We start from the raw sequence: 21,295 nt of genomic DNA on the forward strand, positions 1-21,295 counted from the left end.
CCCTGCATTTTTCCCTAGGTCCTGGTGCACAAGAGGCCTTCTGTGCACCCTCCAAGAGTGGAGGTTATGTATCCCCCATTCCTGTGGAATTCCTGCAATCAAACCCCACTGGCCTTCAAAGCCAGAATTTCTGGAGGCTCCTCCTTTGGTTGCCAGACCCCAGGCTGGGGAGCCTTATGTAGAGCTCAGAACTCTCACTCCTGTGGGTGAGCTTCTGTGGTATAATTATTTTCCAGTTTGTGTGTGGTCCACCCAGCAGGTATGGCATTTGATTTTATTGCAGTTGTGTCTGCTCTACCATCTCTTTGTGGCTTTTTCTTTGTCTTTGGATGCAGAAGATTTTTTTGGTACGTTCCAGCATTTCTTTTTGGCTGAGCTGGGTCTTTGTTGCTGTGCACAGGCTTTCTCTAGGTGCGGGAAGTGGGGGCTACTATTCGTTGCAGTGCATGGGTTTCTCATTGCGGTGGAGTCTCTTGTTGTGGAGCATGGGCTCCAGGCACACAGGCTTCAGTAGTTGCAGCGTGCGGGCTCTAGGGCACATGGGTTCAGTAGTTGTGGCTCACAGGCTTCGTTGCTCCATGGCATGTGGGATCTTCCTGGACCAGGGATCAAACTTGTGTCCCCTGCGTTGGCAGGTGGATTCTTAACCACTGCACCACCAGGGAAGTTTCAGCAGTTAGTTGTGATTTTGGTGTTTTTGTAAGAAGTGATGAGCTCACATACCTCTACTCTGATATCTTTTTTTTCTTTTCCTGTTTTATTTTTTTCTTCTCTGAGTGCCATGGCTAGGATTTACAAAACTATGTTGAATAAAAGTGGCAACAGTGGACATCCTTGCCTTGTTCCTGATCTTAGAGCCAATGATTTCAGCTTTTCACCAGTGAGAATGATGTTAGATGTGGGTTTGCATATATGGCCTTTATTATGTTGAGATGAGTTCCTTCTAGTCCCACTTTCTGGAGCGTTATTAACATAAATGGGTGTTGTATTTTGTCAAAACCTTTTTCTGCATCTATTGAGATGATCATATGATTTTTATTCTTCAGTTTGTTAATGTGGTGTATCACACTGATTGATTGATTGATTTGCAGATATTGAAGAATCCTTGCATCACTGGGTGAAATCCCACTTGATCGTAGTGTATGTTCCTTTTAATGTATTGTTGGATTCAGTTTGCTAGTATTTCGTTTAGGTTTTTTGCATCTATGTTCATCAGTGATATGGGCCTGTAATTTTCTTTTTTGTGGTATCTTTGGTTTTGGTATCAGGGTGATGGTGGCCTCATAGAATGAGTTTGGGAGTGTTCCTTCCTCTGCAGTTTTTTCAAAGAATTTCAGAAGGATAAGCGTTTTCTCTAAATGTTTGTTTCATAGAATTCGCCTGTGAAGACATCTGGTCCTAGGCTTTTGTTCATTGGAAGTTTTTAAATCACTGTTTCAAATTCAGTACTAGTGATTATCTGTTCATATTTTTTATTTCTTCCTGGTGCAGTCTTGGAAGGTTGTATCTTTCTAAGTATTTGCCCATTTCTTCTAGGTTTTCCATTTTTTTCGCATATAGTTGTTTGTAGTAGTCTCTTATGATGCTAATGATGTTATCAGAAAACTGCTAGAGCTTAACAATGAATTTGGTAAGGTTGCAGGATACAAATTTTATGACCAGAACTCTTTTTCATTCCTATACACTAACAAACAAACAATGAAAGATCAGAAAGAGAAATTAAGAAAACAATCCCATTTACTATTGCATCAAAAAGAATAAAATACCTAGGAATAAACTTAACTAAGGATGCAAAAGAAAGACTTTTACACCCAAAACTATAAGATGCTGATGAAAGAAATCGAAGATGACACAAAAAGATGGAAAGATATACCATATCCTTGGATTGGAAGAATCAATATTGTCAAAATGACTACACTACTCAAGGCAATCTACAGATTCAATTCAATCCCTATCAAATTACCAATGTCATTTTTCACAGAACTAGGACAAAAAAAATTTAATTTATATGGAAACACAAAAGAGCCTGAATAGCCAAAGCAGTCTTGAGAAACAAAAATGAAGCTGGAGGAATCAATCACGCTCCCTGACTATAGACTATACTACAAAGCTACAGTCATCAAAACAGTATGGTACTGGCACAGAAACAGAAATATAAATCAATGGAACAGGATAGAAAGCCAAGAATTATACCCACACACCTATGGTCAATTAATCTATGATAAAGGAGGTGAGAATATACAATGGGGAAAAGACAGTCTCTTCAATAAATGGTGCTGGGAAAACTGGAAAGCTACATGTAAAAGAATGAAATTAGAACATTCTCTAACACCATACACAAAAATAAACTCAAAATGGATCAGAGACCTAAATGTAAGGCCAGATACTATAAAACTCTTAGAGGAAAACATAGGCAGAACACTCTTTGACATAAATTGCTGTAATATTTTTTTGATTCACCCCTTTGAATCATGAAAATAAAAACAAAAATAAACGGGTCCTAATTAAACTCAAAAGCTTTTGCACAGCATAGGAAACCATAAACAAGATGAAAAGACAGCCATCAGAATGTGAGAAAATATTTGCAAACAAAGCAACTGACAAGGGATTAATCTCCAAAATATACAAACACCTCATGCAGCTCCATGTCAAAAAAAAAACAACAACCCAATCAAAAAATGGGCAGAAGATCTAAATAGACATTTCTCCAAAGAAGACATACAGATGGTTAAAAAGCACATAGAAAGATGCTCAACATCACTAATTATCAGAGACATGCAAGTCAAAACTACAATGAGATATCACCTCACTTGTCAGAATGGCCATCATCAAGAAGTCTACAAACAATAAATGCTGGAGAGGGTGTGAAGAAAAGGGAATTGTCTTACACTGTTGGAGTGAATGTAAATTGGTACCACCACTATGGAGAACAGTATGAAGGTTCCTTAAAAATCTATAAATAGAACTACCATATGATCCAGCAGTTCCACTCCTGGGCATATATCTGGAGAAAACCATAATTTGAAAGGACACATGCACCCCAGTGTTCATTACAGCACCGTTTAAAATAGCAAAGACATGGAAGCTACCTAAATATTCATCAACAGAGGAATGGATAAAAAAGATGTGGTACATATATACAATGAACTATTACTCATCCATTAAAAAGAATGAAATAATGCCACTTGCAGCAACAAGGACGGACCTAGAGATTATCATACTAACTGAAGTAAGTCAGAGAGAGAAAGACAAATACCATATGATATCTCTGCTTTGTGCAATCTAAATTTAGAAAATGATAAAAATGAACTTACTTACAAACAGAAACAGACTTACAGATCTCAAAAACAAACTCATGGTTACCCAAGGGGAAGCAGGGTGCGGGGGGTGGGGGGGGGATAAATCAGGAACTTGGGATATAAAGTAGGCCAACAAGGACCTACTGTATAGCACAGGGAACTCTAACTCAGTGTTCTATGGTGACCTATATGAGAAAATAATCTAAGAAAGAATGAATATATGTATATGTATAACTGAATCTGTTTGCTGTACACCTGAAACTAGCACAACATTGTAAATCAACTATACTCCAATAAAATTTAAATTAAAAAAAAATTTTTTTTAAACATTTAAAAAATTTCTTTCTTTCATGTGGGATGCCCAAGGGTCCAGTAGGGGCCTGGTCTAGGTAGGTGGAGTGTAGGGTTCTCCAGGAAGGTATACAGGGCACAGTTGGAGCCCACAGCATGTGCTTTGTGACTTTGGGTGTGTGTGGGGTGTAAGTCTGGATCCTGATTGAGGGGCAAAGCGAAGATGGGCTGAGTGTTAGAGGTGGCTCAGAAAGTAGAGGAATCAGGCCCCAGGCACTGGCACCACTACCACACTTCTCAGAGGAAGCTGGATCTCACAGAATCTATGGTGGCTGCACACACCACATACAACATAAACCCCAATGCTGGTGGATGCCTCACCCACCGCACCCACCCTCCTACCCACTCAGAATCCCAGTGTGGTGGCACCTGGCCCCAGAGGCCGGGCAAGGTCTGCGGAAGGGCTCTGGCCCAGAGTCTGTGCAGGGGAGGAACCACCCGAGACAAGAAAGGGGCCTTAAGCAACGACAGAAGTTGTCCACCACCCCTACCCTTGAGGGACAAGGGGACCGGCAGATTACTCGAGCTCAAGGCCGCATTCACATGGAGGAAGCTGAAACCATTTCCCACTCTTCCAGTAAGAAATGAACCACAGAAGGGTCAGTGCCACTGCGGGAGATACGTTTCAGGGAAGAGCAATGAAGTCACTCTGCTTTCCCCACTCCTGCCCTCCAACCTTTCAACAGTGCCTGCCACTGGTGAAATCCAGTCAAAAGTCAGCTAAGAAAAACACCCTGCAGGAGTCAGGCCCCACTGCAAGAACAGAGCAGACCAAAGGGGCGGGGTGGATGCCTCTGAAGGCAAACAGGACTGGCAACTGGAAACACCTAATAAGAAAAATCTTCTCACAGAACACATTTTTGAACATCTAATTCAATAAAGCTTTTTTTCTGTTTTTTTGGAGGTATTTTTTTGCTTGTTTTTTGTAGGATTCTGGAAACTGGGACCAGCGAATATTGTAAGTATGAAATGGTGATTCAAACATGGAAAAGGCTTTATAAGGAATTCTCTGGTACATGACTGAACTAGATATTTGCAGTTCATCATGTGGATAAAGAAGAGGTTTGATTCAAAAGGGTAAAGTTGTGGCAGTGGAGGAAGGGAAATACTTATTGGAAAATTATCAGAGGATAATTTAGAAATTGACATTAAGAAAGAAATGTCCTATGGTTTAATCTCTTATATTTTTTGCAAAGCCCAACATTACCCAAGGAACAAATTTGTTTAAATTGGTAGTTATGTTTTCTATGTAAGATAAATAAGGAATAAATAGAAAACGATTGCACTCATTCGACTTTTTAGGTGAATTATTAGGAATAAAAAGGAAATGTTCTTTCTGTCCTCCTGAGAAGACAGTGCCCTTCAGGTAGAGAGAGAGAGAGAGAGAGAGAGAGGGATCGGACAAAACCATATCAAATAAGAAGCCTCTGTAAATATAAAAGCTTAGTTGGTATTTTTCAAACTCCTTAATGCTGCTGACTGGACATCTTTACATGACAAACAAACACCAGATGGAAAAATCAGTTGAGAGTCACAAGCCAAGGATGATTTCATTATTAAATGATCATTTACTCATAATTATCCAGAAAAGCCCAAAACCCTATAGTGCTTTCATAATAACATTTATGTTACCAAAACATAGCAAGAGTATACTTTTGCTAAAAGTTTACAGTCTAATCTGCAGGAAAAACTTAATTATTCTAATATGATAAACATATAAAATCCCTGTCTAATTTTAAAATTGGAATTTCAATTTCCAGTAACACAGTTCCCCATAACACCATTTGCAGTATTTCTCCTAAACTACTGTCTACAAAAATGCTGTAATAACACAGCTTTTCTGATTAACCAAACAACTGATGATCAAGAAGACAAAGTGACTGATTTACTCTCATCCTTATGTAAATAAAATCTTATTTTTTTCTCTTTAGCTGCACGTAACAATAAGATGCTTTTAATAAGTTTTAAAGACTTAGAACCAAAAATCAATTTAGCAAATGCCTCTTCCAGTGAACACACATCATGACGTTTGCACTGTTATTTGGTGATAAACAAAATAAAAAGATCTGTCATTGGAACTTAAATAAGGGAGATTGGTTTCATAAACTGCAACATTCTAAACTTTAGTGCTGTAAAATCAACAGCTTGAAGCAGCTCTCCCAGCTAACACAGTTGGATTGTGAAAGATTAATAGCTACAAATCATGACCTTTCACTTTTGACATAAATTCTAAGAAGTGAAATGCAATTGGAAAAACTGGTGAAACCTTAAATCATTGCCATAGAGCAGAATAATAACCATAGATCTACAATAACTAAATATATACAGCCAATTTTGGGTCACACATTTCCTCTTGAGCTTATATTATAGCAGACCCAATGAATGTACAGTTTCATGCTTTCATTCCCACTGTACTTCTACAAAATAAAGCCTCAGTTGCTGACTCCCTAGATAATGCAAATTGTTTACAAGCATGATTTCCAGAGAAAATAAACCTTTATAAATAAAGAAAATTTGTTACATCTGACATTTTAATAGGCCTTACTTAGAAGCCACTTTGTACAGGCATTACTTCATAATATTACAATTCCAAATCTTCTTGAGGAACACATACCAATGACTTCCACTATATGTTTAAGTTGATAAAATTAGAAAATGATCATAAAATGTTGCCATATGTGTAAGTTTTTTGAAAGAGAAATGTGTATCTTTTATTATGGACCATGACCTTTAGCAATAATTTATCACATTATCACTACTAAAATACAAATGAATTTATAACAATTATAATACAATATAATGCCATTATATCATTCATAATCCATTTATGATTATAATAAAATATCAGACATATGCAACTACCAGAAACAAGTCAAATCAGTAATTTTTTAATTGCCTTCAACCATGCTTCCGATAAAGGAATAATTAAATTAATACCTGTGTACCAAATGAGTTTGCAATAAAGAGTTAATTGCCCTTTTCATGATAATGTAAAAATGGAAATCCAAATAGTGTTCAGTGGCACAGAAGCAGCTCATCAAGCTGCACTCTTCATAGCCCTTTAGGAATAAGAGCTATCATATTATAAATTCTGGAGAAAAAAGATCCCAGGATGAGAGAACTGATGAGTAACAAGCCATATACTGATGCCTCAGATAAAAAGCTTCCTGTAAAACAATAAAACACCCTTTTTCATAAATCCCATAATCCTGGCTAAACCTTTGCAATGAAACATGAAAAGTATCTTTAGTTTCCAAAACAAAGGGGAAACACACACGCAGACACACACTCATTTAGTTCATCTTTATGATCCTCAGATTCTAGCCCTGAAACACGACTCAGCCTTTGAACTTCAAATATCACGTCCATTCATTGGTTACGGGCATGTCATCACATCCGTTTACTGGCTATGGGCATGTCTCCGTTTTAAAATGAAAAGAAAACCTTAAAGAGGAATTTCTATTTGTTGGCCTTCTCTTAAAATTTATCATTTTCTTCACAAGAGAATTAAGATAACTCGTCATAATTCTCTTAGGAAAAAGAAATGTTTCATTGTTGTTCATTTTAAATGTGCATGTCATTATTTCAAGATAATGAGCTGTTAGAAACCTGAGCATTTGCCTATCTCTTTTGACTTTCAAGATGATATACTTGAAAATGGACTAATATTTTTTTTCTTCCTGAGGGCTATATAAAAAAAGACACAACACATACAAAATGAATAAATGCAGAGAACCAAAGAGGACACATGGATATCAGTATCATCAGATATTTCAATGAGGTTTTGGGAGACTGAAAGTAGAGGGAAATGTGTAAGTCAAAGAGTAGAGCAGAATTTGCTGTGAAAAGGCTCCTGTCTCTGAGAGATGAGAGTTGATTTTCCCATCAGACCACTGAAGTGGCTTTGGGATCTGAGGAGATTATACAGAGGGAGAAAGTGACAAGTAGGTCTGGAAAAAAACAATCACTTAAGGGTCAGTATTTGAGGTGGCTGTGCCAAGTAGCACTGTGAGCCCCCCACACAGAGCCTGGACAGTCCAGAACTTACCTTTGTGGGGAAAGAAACAGCAGGACACTTTTTAATAAAGAAATTAAATGAGATATCTGGGGGGAGAAACAGTAAAAAGACTACGTGGATATTGAAACCCTGAATAAAGCTCTGATTGTTTTGATATGTGACATGTAGCCCAACACCTTGCTTGGTAAATCTATGAAGATGCCTGCCAGTTGACCTGACTTACTCATGTACACAAGTCCTACTTTCTGTTCAAGGGAGGGGCATGAATAGAACTATTTGTATGTTCACAAATTTGCCAAAGAAAACCATATCTGCTAACCATTCTTTGTTCTTAAATATGAACAAATAAGATCATCAGATCTGTAAAAAATCAAGAGCATCAAAGAGAAATACCAAGATAAATATAAAAGCTGACTGCAGAGGAAAGAAAGATAACAGGTAATTCAATAAATGAAAGAGGAACAAACAACAAAAACCTCTCTTGTATAAATGGAGAAATTAAAGGTGATGCTGTGTCAGTATAACAGAAACATGATAATATGGAAAGGGAAAGAAAAAAAAATCTGAGATATAAATAAATGTGCTTAGGTGATTAGAGATTTAAAATTTGGTACACAAAGAAGGAAGAAGAGGAGAAAAAGGACAAGGAGGAGGGTGTCTGTCCCAATATGTAGAGCAGAAAGATTAACAAAAACTGTGAGAGAAAAAATACAGAGTTCTAGAAAAAGGGAATTGAGAAAAAGGCTGGGAAGAAATTATCCAATATCAGAAGGAAAAAGGGAGAGAGAATTTAAGTCAGGAATCTAGATTTACTGATTCAACAAGTGCCCAATACGCAATGAAATATATTTTTTCAATTATCCTTGTGAAAATTTAAGAATGCCAAGGCTAAATGTACTGCAGTTTTCCAAAAGCATGAAACAGCTTATTTAAACAAATAAAACTGAGACTGAAACAAGAAAAATCTCAAACAACCTTACCTACCACTTAAAAGAATTAGAAAAAGAAGAAGAAAAGGAAGAACAAACAAAACATAAAGTCATCAGAAGGAAGGAAATAATAAAGATGAGAGAGGAAATAAATAACAGATTAAAAAACAATAGAAAAAATCAATAAAACCAAGAACTGGTTCTTTGAAAGGGTAAACAAGATTGGCAAACTTCTGGCTAGGCTCACCAAGAAGAAAAGAGAGAGAACCCAAATATACAAAATAATAAATGAAAAGGAGACATAACAACCAATACAGCAGAAATACAAAAAACAATAAGGGAATACTATGAACAATTATATGCCAACAAATTTGACAACCTAGAAGAAATGGACATGTTTCTAGAAACATATAGCCTACCAAAACTGAATCAAGAAGAAATAGATAATTTGAACAGACATCACTAGAAGCAAAATAAAATCTGTAATTTAAAAACTCCCTACAAACAAAAGTCCAGGACCAGATGGCTTCATGGATGAATTTTACCAAGCATACAAAGAAGTACTTATACTGATCCTTCTCAACTCTTCCAGAAGATTGAAGAGGAGAGAACACTCTCAAAGACATTCTATTAAGCCACCATCATCCTGATACCAAAGCCAGACAAAGACACCACCAAAAAAGAAAATTACAGGCCAATATCTTTGATGAATATAGATGCAGAAATTCTCAACATTAGCAAACCAAATCCAACAACACGTAAAAAGATCATACTCCATGACCAAGTGGGATTCATCTGACTTTGAATCTTTAATTCATTAATTAAAGATGGTTCAACATATGCAGATCAATCAATGTGACACACCACATTAATGAAAGAAAAAACAAAAGCCACATGATCATCTCAATAGATGCATAAAAAGCATTTGACAAAATTCAGTATCCATTCATGATAAAAACTCTTACCAAAGTGGGTTTAGAGGAAATATATCTCAACAAATTAAAGCCATTTATGACAAACCCACAGCCAAGATAATACTCAACAGTGAAAAGCTGAAAACCTTCCCACTAAAATCTGGAACAAGACAAGGAAGCCCACTCTCACCTCTTCTATTCAGTATAGTATTGGAAGTCCTAGCCACAGCAATCAAACAAGAAAAAGAAAATGTATCCAAATTGGAAGGGAAGAGGTAAAACTGTCATATGCAGATGACATATTATATATAGAAAACCCTCAAAACTCCACACAAAAATAGAACTGATAAATTCAGCAAGGTAGCAGGATACAAGATTAACATATAGAAATCAGTTGCATTTCTTTATACTAACAATGAAATACCAGAAAGGAAATGTAAAAAAAAAAAAAACAACCTTCTAAAATCACGCCCCCCAAAATAAAATACTTAGGAATAAACCTGACCAAGGAGATGAAAGACTTATATGTTGAGAACTATAAAACATGATAAAGGAAACTGAAGATGATTCAAAGAAATGGGAAGATATCCCATGCTCTTGGATTGGAAGAATTAATATTGTTAAAAATGGCCGTACTACCCAAAGCAATCTACAGATTTAATGCAATCCCTATCAAATTACCAATGACATTTTTTCACAGAACTAGAACAAGTAATCCAAAAACTTATATGGAAACATCAATGATCCAGAATTGCCAAAGCAATCCTGAAGAAAAAGAATAAAGCAGGAGGCATAACCCTCCCAGACTTCAGACAGTACTACAAACTACAGTAATCAAAACAGCATGGTATTGGCATAAATACAGACACATAGATCAATGGAACAGAATACAGAGCCCAAAAGTAAACTCATACACCTACAGTCAGTTAATCTCCAACAAAGGAGGCAGGAATACACAATAAAAAAAGTCAGTCTCTTCAGCAAGTGGTGCTGGGAAAATTGGACAGCTGCATGTAAATCAATGAAATTAGAACACACCCTCATACCATGCACAAAAATAAACTCAAAATGGCTTTAAGACTTAAACGTAAGACATGACACCATAAAACTCCTAGGAGAGATCATAGGCAAAACATTCTCTGACATAAGTTGTACCAATGTTTTCTTAGGTCAGTCTCCTAAGGCAATAGAAATAAAAACAAAAATAAACAAATGAGACCTAATCAAACTTACAAGATTTGTCCCAGCAAAGGAAACCATAAACAAAATGAAAAGACAGCCTACAGAATGCAAGAAAATATTTGCAAATGATTGACTGATAAGGGCTTAATTTCCAAAATATACAAACAGCTCATACAACTCAACAGTAAAAAAAGCAACCCAACGGAAAAATGGGCAGAAGACCTAAATAGACATTTCTCCAAAGAAGATATACAGATAGCCAAGAGGCACATGAAAAGAGGCTCAACATCGCTAATTTATAGAGAAATGCAAATCAAAACTACAATGAGGTACCACCTCACACCAGTCAGAATGGCCATCATTAACAACTCTACAAATAACAACTGCTAGAGAGAGTGTGGAGAAAAGGGAACCCTCCTACATTATTGGAGGGAACGTAAGTTGGTACAGCCACTATGGAAAACAGTATGGAGGTTCTTCAAAAAACTAAAAATAGCATTACCATACGATCTAGAAATCCTATTCCTGGGCATATATCCAGACAAAACCCTAATTCAAAAATATACATGCACCCCTATGTTCATAGCAGCACTATTAACAATAGCCAAGACATGGAAACAACCTAAATGTCCATCAACAGATGAATGGATAAAAAGATGTGGAACATATGTAAAATGGAATACTACTTAGCCATAAAAAAGAATGAAATAATGCCATTTGCAGTGACATGGATGCAACTAGAGATTATCATACTAAGTGAAGTAAGTCAGAAAGAGATAGACAAATACCATATGATATCACTTATGTGTGGAATCTAAAATATGGCACAAACGAACCTATCTACAAAACAGAAACAGACTTATGGGCATAGAGAACAGACTTGTGGTTGCCAAGGGGAGGGCGTTGGGGCAGGGATGGAGTGGGAAGTTGGGGTTAGCAGATGTAAGCTATTATTTATAGAGTGGATAAACAAAAATGTCCTACTGTATAGCACAGAGAACTATATTCAATATCCTATGATAAACCATAATGGAAAAGAATATAAAAATAGAATGTATACATGTATAACTGAATCACTTTGCTGTACAGCAGAAATTAACACAACATTGTAAATCAACTATACTTCAATTTAAAAACTTGATAAGAAAATGTTGGAACTAGAAAAAAAAATGAGACTGGCATTGGAATTCTTCTTAGCAATACCAGAGTATAGAAAAATTATTACTCAAATGTATGGGCCAAATAAAGATATTTTCAAGCAAACAGGGTCTCTAAAAATTTACCTTCCATATATCGTTTTCTATATAGTTATTGGATTATGTGCTCCAGAAAAAAATATCTGAAAAATAAGAGGAGGAAGATACTGGATGTAGGAAAGGGTGGTTAGAGCCCAGGCAATCCCTCTGTGCAAGTCTGAGCTGATGGTTGTCCATCAGGTCTAAAAATAATCTGGTCCAAATTGGAGCATGTAGGTAGAGGCCCTCAGGAAAGAGGCTTCTAGGAAAAGAGAAAAGGGACTTCACAAAAGGTAGTATGTATGAGAGGATGGAAATCTTGAGATTTTGATAAATACACAGTGTCATTAAAGTTTTCAAGAAATAAAAAGATGACAAAATACCAGGGTGCAAATATAAGCCAAATAAAATGCACCATGATTTTTAGCACTTGACGGCACATAGAAAATAAGAATCCAGGTGACCTTAGTATTAGAAGTATTTTCCTTTAAGTGGCCCAGGCATCATAGAATTAGACCCTTAAGAAAAGAAATTTAATCCTATTTGCTCTGGCAGTGAACAGTATTTACATGGTCATATTGATGCACACAGTATAAATTCACCTCCAACTTTAAAAATCAACCTTTGGACAAAACATACAAGCATTGCTTATGTGTTACGAAGAGAATCTAAATATTAACCATCTTGCTAAATTAAAGTAAATGAAAAGAACTTCATTCTTCTAAGGAAAGGTGGAATAAAGGGTAGTTTAAAATACTGACTGGAGTTGATGGCTTAATAAGTATAAGTACATGCATATTATTCAAAGTTACAACATAAAGGATGGAAGACCTCAGAGTAATGATAAAACTGTCAAACTCTGGGAGGAGGATGGGGAGGGAAAATGACATAGAGTGAGATAAATCCTATCTTTCTTAGGAAGTGAACAGACATTGTCTCAAGTTGGAAAATTAAGAAATGAAGATATAAACATAGGTAGTGTTAGGAAGATAACCTACAGAAGAATGAAAACAGAAATGGTCAGAAAAAAATTGTCCCTGGAGATTGAGGATGGGAATAAGAAAATAATGAGATGGGTGACTGCTTTTTGTTAGAAACCCATCTGCACAGACAACCATGATAAAATTTCAAAATAAAAGTAAACATTGCTTCTTTTAGAGCACTTCCAACTAGTTGTAAGTGACCCAGGAAAAAAAAAGTTTTTTAATTCTTGAAAATAATTTACCAATTAAAAGAAGTCTTTGGGGCTTCCCTGGTGGTGCAGTGGTTGAGAATCCGCCTGCCAATGCAGGGGACATGGGTTCGAGCCCTGGTCTGGGAAGATCCCACATGCCGCGGAGCGGCTGGGCCCGTGAGCCACAGCTACTGAGCCTGTGAGTCTGGAGCCTGTGCTCCGCAACAAGAGAGGCCGCGATAGTGAGAGGCCTGCACACCGCGATGAAGAGTGGCCCCCGCTCACCTCAACTAGAGAAAGCCCTCGCACAGAAACGAAAACCCAACACAGCCAAAAATAAATAAATTAATTAAAAAAAATAAAGAAGTCTTTGTCAAAGCAACCATTACCTCCAACTACAATATTATTTCAACTAGAAACTTGTTTCAGAATGTAGAAGAGAATAATAATACAGGAACACCAAATTTAGCTATGAGTTCAACAGAGTATAATTTGTTTGCATGCTTGGAAGCATGGTTGATATGGTTAATTTTTTCCCCCAACATCTGTTTGCATACTTGTAAACTTTTTAGCAAAACTGTGGAAATTATTACATTATTTGAAATTATTTCACTGTACAAACTTTGCTTCTCAATTGACAGAGAAGGCTGTGATGATTCTCAAGGATTTGGATGATTGCCAAGATCTTTAATTTGTGAATTAAAGAGGATTTGTGAGATACATTAGCCAACTAAGCCTAACAGGTCAAAATGCACTCCTTTAAAAGTTTCTAAATTTGGAATTGAGTTAATATAATAAACATTTTCCACATTGAGCACACAGCTGTTATGTGGTCTTTGAATCAGGAACATACTGTCAAGTGAATGGAGCAAATTTTCAAATAAGCAAAATATAGAAACTTTATAACATATATATTTTTAAAATATATACTTGATATACTATTAACTGCTTTAAGCCAATGGCCACTCTAAATTGGATCCATGTAAATGATTTCAAGAACTGTCCTAACTATGATGTTTGGTCAAAATTATTGGTCTAGTACATGATACAATGAGTGTTACTGATTCATTTCCAGTCTCTCCTGATTTCACCAGTGGTTAGAAGAAATGGAGTTCATGTATGTATTGACCATTAGTCCTATTATATATATATATATTATAAAACATGGTCCTATTATCTATTTAACAATTTCCTGTTAATCTGCTGCAATGACTCTGGAATCCATATATGAGTCTTGAGAACTTACAAAGTAGAGCCTAGTTGCATAAAAACTAGTGTTCTCCAGAGCAGAGCTGCTCAATGCACTTTTGTAGTATATAAGGTATGAGAACAATTATAATCCAATGGTATATTTGAAGAAATAAAGACCATTTTTTTCAGTTCTGGCTTCTTTTCATTTTTCTTCCACTTCATATTCTTTATTTTTTAATGTTTTCTTTTTTTTGATTTGAATTTTATTTTATTTATTTTTTTATACAGCGGGTACTTATTAGTTATCTATTTTATACATATTAATATAAATACGTCAATCCCAATCTCCCAATTCATCCCACCACCACCACCCCCACCACTTCCCCCCCATGGTGTCCATATGTTTGTTCTCTACATCTGTGTCTCTATTTCTGCCCTGCAAACCAGTTCATCTGTACCATTTTTTCTAGATTCCACATATATGCATTAATATACAATATTTGTTTTTCTCTTTCTGACTTACTTCACTCTGTATGATAGTCCCTAGGTCCATCCATGTCTCTACAAATGACCAAATTTCATTCTTTTTATGGCTGAGTAATATTCCATTGTATATATGTACCACATCTTCTTTACCCATTCATTTGTCGATGGGCATTTAGGTTGCTTCCATGACTTGGCTATTGTAAATAGTGCCGCAATGAACATTGGGGTGCATGTGTCTTTTTGAATTATGGTTTTCTCTGGGTATATGCTCATTAGTGGGATAGCTGGGTCACATGGTAATTCTATTTTCAGTTTTTTAAGGAACCTCCATACTGTTCTCCATAGTGGCTGTATCAATTTATATTCCCACCAGCTGTGCAAGAGAGTTGCCTTTTCTGCATACCCTCTCCAGCATTTGTTTGTAGATTTTCTGATCATGCCCATTCTAACCAGTGTGAGGCGATACCTCATTGTACTTTTGATTTGTATTTCTCTAATAATTAATGATGTTGAGCAGCTTCTCATGTGCTTCTTGGCCATCTGTATGTCTTCTTTGGAGAAATGTCAATTTAGATCCTCTGCCCATTTTTTGATTGGGTTGTTTGTTTTTTTAATATTGAGCTTCATGAGCTGTTTATATATTTTGGAGATTAATCCTTTGTCCGTTGATTCCTTTGCAAATATTTTCTCCCATTCTGAGGGTTGTCTTTTCGTCTTGTTTACAGTTTCCTTTGCTGTGCAAAAGCGTCTAAGTTTCATTAGATCCCATTTGTTTATTTTTGTTTTTATTTCCATTACTCTAGGGAGTGGGTCAAAAAAGATCTTGCTGTGATTTATGTCAAAGAGTATTCTTCCTATGTTTTCCTTTAAGAGTTTTATAGTGTCCAGTCTTACATTTAGGTCTTTAATCTGCTTTGAGTTTATTTTTGTGTATGGTGTCAGGGAGTGTTCTAATTTCATTCTTTTACATGTAGCTGTCCAGTTTTCCCAGCACCACTTATTGAAGAGACTGTCTTTTCTCCATTGTATATCCTTGCCTCCTTTGTCACAGATTAGTTGACAATAGGTGTGTGGGTTAATCTCTGGGCTTTCTGTTATGTTCCATTGATCTATATTTCTGTTTTTGTGCCAGTACCATATTGTGTTGATTACTGTAGCTTTGTAGTATAGTCTGAAGTAAGGGAGTCTGATTCCTCCAGCTCCGTTTTTTCCCTCAAGATTGCTTTAGCTATTCGGAATCTTTTGTGTCACCATACAAATTTTAAGATTTTTTGTTCTAGTTCTTTAAAAAATGCCACTGGTAATTTGATGGGGATTGCATTGAATCTGTAGATTGCTTTGGGTAGTATAGTCATTTTCACAATATTGATTCTTCCAATCCTAGAACATGGTGTATCTCTCCATCTGTTTATGTGATCATTGACTTCTTTTATCAGTGTCTTATAGTTTTCTGAGTACAAGTCTTTTACCTCCTTAGGTAGTTTTATTCCTAGGTATTTTATTCTTTTTGTTGCAGTGGTGAATGGGATTGTTTCCCTAATTTCTCTTTCTGATCTTTAGTTGTTAGTGTATAGGAATGCAAGAGATTTCTGTGCATTAATTTGTATCCTGCAACTTTACCAAATTCATTGATTAGCTCTAGTAGTTTTCTGGTGACATCTTTAGGATTATCTATGTATAGTATCATGTCATCTGCAAACAGTGACAGTTTTACTTCTTCTTTTCCTATTTGGATTCCTTTTGTTTCTTTTTCTTCTATGATTACTGTGGCTAAAACTTCCAAAACTATGTTGAATATAGTGGTGAGAATGGGCAACCTTGTGTGGTTCCTAATCTTAGAGGAAATGCTTTCACTTTTTCACCATTGAGAATGATGTTTGCTGTGGGTTTGTCATATATGGCCTTCATTATGCTGACAGTGGTTCCCTCTATGCCCACTTTATGTAGAGTTTTTATCATAAATGGGTGTTGAATTTTGTCAAAAGCTTTTTCTGCATCAATTGAGATGATCCTATGGTTTTTATTCTTCAGTTTGTTAATATGCTGTATCACATTGATTGATTTGCGTATATTGAAGAATCCTTGCATCCCTGGGATAAATCCCAATTGATCATGGTGTATGATCCTTTTAATGTGTTGTTGGATTCTGTTTGTTAGTATTTTGTTGAGGATTTTTGCGTCTATATTTATCAGTGATATTAGTCTGTAATTTTCTTTTTTTTGTAGTATCTTTGTCTGGTTTTGGTATCAAGGTGATGGTGGCCTCGTAGAATGAGTTTGTGAGTGTTCCTTCCTCTGCAATTTTTTGTTAGAGTTTGAGAAGGATCAGTGTTAGCTCTTCTCTAAATGTTTCATAGAATTCACCTGTGAAGCCATCTGGTCCTGGACTTTTGTTTGTTGGAAGATTTTTAATTACAGTTTCAATTTCATTACTTGTGATTGGGCCGTTCATGTTTTCTATTTCCTCCTGGTTCAGCCTTGGGAGGTTATACCTTTCTAAGAATTTGTCCATTTCTTCCAGGTTGTCCATTTTATTGGCATAGAGTAGTAGTAGTGGCTTGTAGTAGTCTCTTATGATGCTTTGTATTTCTGCTCTGTTTGTAGTAACTTCTCTTTCTTCATTTCTAATTTTATTGATTTGAGTCATCTCCCCCTTTTTCTTGATGAGTCTGGCTAAAGGTTTAACAATTTTGTTTATTTTCTCAAAGAACCAGCTTTTAGTTTTATTGATCTTTGCTCTTGTTTTCATTGTTTCTATTTCATGTATTTCTGCTCTGACCTTTATGATTTCTTTCGTTCTACTACCTTTGGGTTTTGTTTGTTCTTCTTTCTCTAGTTCCTTTAGGTGTAAGGTTAGCTTGTTTGAGATTTTTCTTGTTTCTTGAAGTAAGATTGTATTGCTATAAACTTTCTTTTTAGAACTGCTTTTGCTGCATCGCATAGGTTTTGGATTGTCGTGTTTTCTTTGTCATTTGTCTCTAGGTATTTTTTGATTTCCACTTTGATTTCTTCAGTGATCTCTTGGATATTTAGTAACGTATTGTTTAGCCTCCGTGTGTTTGTGTTTTTTACGTTTTTTTCCCTGTAATTGATTTCTAATCTCATAGCATTGTGGTTGGAAAAGATGCTTGACATGATTTCAGTTTTCTTAAATTTACCAAGGCTTGATTTGTGACCCAAGATGTGATCTATCTTGGAGAATGTTCCATGTGCACTTGAGAAGAAAGTGTAATCTGCTGTTTTCTGATGGATGTCCTATAAATATCAATTAAATCTATCTGGTCTGTTGTGTCATTTAAACCTTGTGTTTCCTTATTAATTTTCTGTCTGGATGATCTGTCTATTGGAGTAAGTGACGTGTTAAAGTCCCCCACTATTATTGTTTTACTGTCGATTTCCTCTTTTATAGCTGTTAGTAGTTGCCTTATGTATTGAGGTGCTCCTATGTTGGGTGCATATATATTTATAATTGTTATATCTTCTTGGATTGATCCCTTGATCATCATGTAGTGTCCTTTCTTGTCTCTTGTAACATTCTTTATTTTAAAGTCTATTTTATCTGATATGAGTATTGCTACTCCAGCTTTCTTTTGATTTCCATTTGCATGGAATATGTTTGTCCATCCCCTCACTTTCAGTGTGTATGTGTCCCTAGGTCTGAAGTGGGTCTCTTGTAGACAGCATATATATGGGTCTTGTTTTTGTATCCATTCAGCAAGCCTGGGGTCTTTTGGTTGGAGCATTTATTCCATTCACGTTTAAGGTAATTATCGATATGTATGTTCCTATGACCATTTTCTTAATTGTTTTGGGTTTGTTTTTGTAGGTCCTTTTCTTCTCTTGTGTTTCCCACTTAGAGAAGTTCTTTTGAAATTTGTTGTAGAGCTGGTTTGGTGGTGCTGAATTCTCTTAGCTTTTGCTTGTCTGTAAAGCTTTTGATTTCTCCATCGAATCTGAATGAGATCCTTGCCAGGTAGAGTTATCTTGGTTGTAGGTTCTTCCCTTTCATCACTTTAAATATGTCATGCCACTCCCTTTTGGCTTGTAGAGTTTCTACTGAGAAATCAGCTGTTAACCTTATGGGAGTTCCCTCGTATGTTATTTGTTATTTTTCCCTTGTTGCTTTTAATAATTTTTCTTTGTCTTTAATTTTTAAAATTTGATTACTATGTGTCTCAGTGTGTTTCTCCTTGGTTTTATCCTGCCTGGGACTCTTTGTGCTTCCTGGACTTGGGTGGCTATTTCCTTTCCCATGTTAGGGAAGTTTTCAACTATAATCTCTTCAAATATATTCTCGGGTCCTTTCTCTCTCTCTTCTCCTTCTGGGACCCCTATAATGCAAATGTTGGTGCGTTTAATGTTTACTCAGAGGTCTCTTAGGCTGTCTTCATATCTTTTCATTCTTTTTTCTTTATTCTGTTCCACAGCAGTGAATTCCACCATTCTGTCTTCCTGGTCACTTATCCGTTCTTCTGCCTCAGTTATTCTGCTATTGATTCCTTCTAGTGTAGTTTTCATTTCAGTTATTGTATTGTTCATCTGTTTGTTTGTTCTTTAATTCTTCTAGGTCTTTGTTAAACATTTCTTGCATCTTCTCGATCTTTGCCTCCATTCTTTTTCTGAGGTCCTGGATCATCTTCACTATCATTATTCTGAATTCTTTTTCTGGAAGGTTGCCTATCTCCACTTCACTTAGTTGTTTTTCTGGGGTTTTATCTTGTTCCTTCATCTGGTACATAGTCCTCTGACTTTTCATTTTGTCTGTCTTTCTGTGATTGTGGTTTTTGTTCCACAGGACTGTAGTTCTTCTTGCTTCTGCTGTCTGCCCTCTGGTGGATGAGGCTATCTAAGAGGCTTGTGCAAGTTTCTTGATGGGAGGGACTGGTGGTGGGTAGAGCTGGGTGTTGCTCTGGTGGGCAGAGCTCAGTAAAACTCTAATCTGCTTGTCTGCTGATGGGTGGGGCTGGGTTCCCTCCCTGTTGGTTGTTTAGCCTGAGGCGACCCAGCACACCCATAGGGTCCTTGGTGGGGCTAATGGTGGACTCCGGGAGGGCTCACGCCAAGGAGTACTTCCCAGAGCTTCTGCTGCCAGTGCCCTTTTCCCCACAGTGAGCCACAGGTGCCCCCTGCCTCTGCAGGAGACCCTCCAACACTAGCAGGTAGGTCTGGTTCAGTCTCCTATGGGGTCACTGCTCCTTCCCCCTGGGTCTTGATGTGCACACTACTTTGTGTGTGCCCTCCAAGAATGGAGTCTCTGTTTCCCCCAGTCCTGTCAAAGTCTGCAATCAAATCCCGCTAGCCTTCGAAGTCTGATTCTCTGGGAATTCCTCCTCCCGTTGCTGGAACCCCAGGTTGGGAAGCCTGACATGGGACTCAGAACCTTCACTCCAGTGGGTGGACTTCTGTGGTATAAAATTGTTCTCCAGTTTGTGAGTCACCCACCCAGTGTTTATGGGATTTACTTTTATTGTGATTGCACCCCTCCTACCATCTCACTGTGGCTTCTCCTTTGTCTCTGGATGTGGGCTACCCTTTTGGTGAGCTCCAGTGTATTGCTGTCAATGATTGTTCAGCAGTTAGTTGTGATTCTGGTGCTCTCACAAGGGGGAGTGAGTGCACGTCCTTTTAATCCACCATCTTGAACCAATCACCTTGTAAAGACATTTAAAAAGATGAATTTAGCCGTTATAGAATTCATTTTTTTTGGATGATTCCATATTTAGCCTTATGTAAAGATGTTAGCAGACCCTTTCAAACATGAAGGATTTTCAAATACAATGTCTTCTTTTTGGAATCCAGACAGTGCTATGTAGATGAATTTTGTGAGGTACATATTAGAACTAGAATTCCAGTTTAGAAAACCAGAGACCTTCTTATTCACTGAGATGGTTCACACAGTAACAAGAAGTTATTTCCAGTATGTAACTGACCACTCTCATGGTTCGGTAATCTACCACTAAAAACCGGGACATAGGAGGACTTATAAAAATGAAATAGGAGGAATTATTAAAATGGTCTACAGTTTGCAGTTTGCTAAGGACAGTGCTACGCACTTTGCATGCTTTATCTCATTTAGTCCTCCCAACAAACTCCTGAGGTGAATATGATTTGAAAATTTCACACATCAGGGATAAAGGCCACAGACTAGTAAGTGACTTGCCCAGGCCATACACAGCTGGTGTCTGAAACAAGATTTTTAAATTTATTTTTACAGTTCAATAGCCATGGACAACACCTTTAAACCAAACCAGATATTGATGCCAAGTGGAAATGGTTGGGAGAAAGTGGAAAGTTCCCCACAATGTATCACGACTCTGGGAAAGAAACACTCGAAGACTATACCTAACAAAGGCATACAGAGGGAGCAGGAGGTACACCAGTTTGCAATAAAGGCAGAACGTTTACCCTAAATCCTTGTATGTCTTTACATTGTGGCTACAGTAGCCAGCAACATGATTTTGCATTATCATATCTATGTAAAAATGCATTTCAATTCTTTATACTATTAGAAGGATC

This window comes from Balaenoptera physalus, assembly GCF_965194825.1.
Source record: "Balaenoptera physalus genome assembly, chromosome: 6".
NCBI classification, from domain to species: domain Eukaryota; kingdom Metazoa; phylum Chordata; class Mammalia; order Artiodactyla; family Balaenopteridae; genus Balaenoptera; species Balaenoptera physalus.